This window comes from Chanos chanos, chromosome 11 (genome assembly GCF_902362185.1).
Source record: "Chanos chanos chromosome 11, fChaCha1.1, whole genome shotgun sequence".
Classification (NCBI taxonomy): Eukaryota; Metazoa; Chordata; class Actinopteri; order Gonorynchiformes; family Chanidae; genus Chanos; species Chanos chanos.
The window spans coordinates 14,254,867-14,257,863 of record NC_044505.1 but is presented as its reverse complement, the minus strand read 5'-3'; the positions used below and the strand labels follow the sequence as shown (position 1 = coordinate 14,257,863).

The following is a 2,997-nucleotide window of genomic DNA, read 5'->3' as shown; positions in this document are numbered from 1 at the left end:
ACCTGGTGAGTGACAAACACAGAGCATAATAATTTGACTGGAGCAGCAGCAGGGCTCTATGGAGCAGCAGTTTCCTAGTCACGGCTCCGGTCCGCGGCCCATAGTTTGAGAAATGCTGCCTTAGGCCACACTTGACGTAGTGCAGTGTTCTGCAAGTATTAACATTAATGTGTAGTAAACAGTCTGACGCAAACGTTGAGGTAATGTGCCACCAGGGGTGAAATAGTGAGTGGGGGGTTGCCGTGCGTCTATAAAAGAAGTGTGCATGCGCTCTGCGAGCTACTGTAGAGCGCATTTCACAGCGACAACACATATCTTGTTTTGTGCAATATTCCGTGATTTGAGAGTAATTTCGACAACATGGCCAGGAAAAGCCCTACTTTGGGCAAGATTCAGCAGGAGTTGTACGGGAGTGGGGAGGAGCTGGACTCAGACAGTGGGAGATCTATGGTTCCCAGCGTAGATTCTGCTGAAGCGAATGCATTCATGCTCGGCATTGATGTATTCCTCGACACGTGAGTAATTTACATGCATCTAAATTCCCGTTTGTGCGTGAAAGAATCTGTAATACTATAGTGTTCAATTTAAATGTTCCCTCAGTTCACGAATTGGTTTTGGGGCCTGTGGAACCATCCGTCAGAACAGGGTAGGCTTCCCCAGGACAGTCATCAACGACCTGCCCAAAAAAGCAGGCCATGGGGACATGCGATGGAACAGAAATGGTCCATTGCTGTTTGTGAAGTGGAGGGACACGCGAGACGTCACGCTGTGCTCCACTGTTCACAAAGCGTACAGCGGGCAGTCTGTGCAGCGTCGAGTCAAGAACCGAGACGGCATCTGGTCCATCCAAGACATCCCTGTGCCAGATCCTGTGAGGGCGTACAATAAGTTCATGGGGGGTGTGGACTTGTCGGACGCCCTCATAAAGTACTTCTCCGTGACACAGAAAAGCAGGCGGTGGTATGTGAAGCTGTTTCTCCACTTCATTGACATTGCGGTGGTGAACAGCTTCATCATCCACAAAGAAATGGCGGTGGCAAGGCAGCAGAAGCCCCTGACACAGAAGCGCTTCAGGGAGCTTCTGTGCATGGAGCTGGCTAAGGGTGGGCAGTCACAGGCATCCAGATCTGGAGAGGCCACCAGTGAGGCATCGTCCTCATCTCTGCCTCAGGGTCCAGGGCAGAGACCAGAGGGATGCTTCCCTGTTCCAGTTTGTGAGGTGTCTGCTGACCCTTACCTGAAAGCCACTAAAGGGAGGAGAAGATGTGTCCACTGTCAAAGGAAAACTATCTACAAGTGCAGATCTTGTGACGTCCCACTCTGCATAGTTGTGAACCGGCTGTGTTTTACAGAGTGGCATGATCTGCATAGCAGATAGGGGCACAGACTTGGGTTTTTTTTTTTTTTTCTTTTAGTTCTTTAGTTTCAGTTTGTTCCCTTTTTTTTGTTGTTGTTGTTGTTTTTGTTTGTTTTGTTTTTTAGTTTGAGGTTTTTTTTTTTTTTTTGCCTCCTAAAATCCAACCCCTCGTCCATGTCGTAGGAGGTGGTAACAGCTCGCAACTGTTCTGGCTAACGGGGCTCTGGTTTGGACTGCTTTGTGTCCAAGAGAGTATTGTTTCACTCACAAAGGTAAGCTCTCCCATTTTTTTTTTTAAGTTTCTCTGTATTTTTCAGTCACCACAATAGCACTTGAGTTGCCTGTAAAAGACTGTTGTGATGACTGTTCTGTTATGTTGAAGGGTACATTTTTACACTTGGGATAGGGTAATGAGCAATCATGTTGATTTCCTTGAAAGACATTAATATTGGTCTGAAATGGACATTTGTCTGTTCTATGACACGAGACAAAAAAAACACACACACTTGATGTACAGTGACAGACTTCTTTTTTTTGTCTCTGGACAGGTTGGAGGATACTTGGAGACGCCTGAACGTACCACTTGGAAATTGCTGTGTAGCACCTGAATACTTTTATGTATCTGCTCCAAATTTTGTACTGAATGTGCCAAGACCTTGGTGTATCAGGAAATCTAGAGCCTGACTGACTGTCGATCCCCAGCATCCAGACACACATTGTAAACTCCAAAAATAGAAGCTGTTTTTTGTTTTTCTGACATTTTCTCCTGTATTTGATGGCCTTAAATGTAACCTAAATGAAGGAAATAAAAGCCAGGAGGTGAATGAATGTCTGGGCCCAAGTGTCTGCTTCAATTTAAGCCCTGAATGACTATTGTGCTGTTCATATAACTAGTGTTAAAGTGAAGTAGTGCAAGTCATTTGAAAATGAACTTGAACTTGCCTGTGCAGTAAGGGGTTAACTAGATAAGCCAATATGTTGGCTTTTTGAAACAGCCTTGGCATGCTAATCCCTATCCAAAATGTCCTTGAGACAATGGAAAATACAGAGAGACATGGCTGAAACTGTAAATACAATGTCTTTTGTACACAACTTATATTTGGAAATGACTGCTTGCCACTTTCTACATCTGCCAACATGAAAAATTTCTCAAAGTTTGTCACAATGCGTTTTAAGATTGCCTTATCAGGGATGCATGAGATGTTGCCTTAAAACCAAAATGCAAGAACCTTTTAAGCAGCACATTGAAGGTATCTAAGATTTGAAACAGCCTTCATGGTGCATGACTTAAAATGCTGCCTATAATACAGCTCTCTAGAAAGTGCTTAAAGCATCTTTTCTCCTGCCTCAGTTCACTATACACACTAAATACACAGACAAGGGTTTTCCAGACAAACAAGAAACAATGATAAAAGGACGAAGGACTGGCTCAGACTGTCTAACAAACAAGTAGACTCTGTAACTTGAACACAAATGGGTGTATATATACACACACACAGGGCAGGTGAATGAACAGTCAACAGGTGAGACAGATGATTGGCAATTGAGACCACAGATAAGTTGTCTGGTGGTGCTGAACGCTGCTAAGTTGAACATGAGGGGGAGGGAGATGATGAAAAATCAAATAACATCAAACTCTT

At 44.2% G+C, this 2,997-nt stretch overlaps 1 long non-coding RNA gene across 1 annotated transcript; it reads left to right on the top strand.

Moving 5' to 3' along the window:
- Positions 1 to 1,523: 1,523 nt before the first annotated feature.
- Positions 1,524 to 2,185, top strand: LOC115824247 (uncharacterized). The gene is made up of 2 exons (XR_004025647.1): positions 1,524 to 1,629; positions 1,906 to 2,185. It is a non-coding gene; the product is annotated as an uncharacterized LOC115824247 (long non-coding RNA).
- Positions 2,186 to 2,997: the final 812 nt, after the last annotated feature.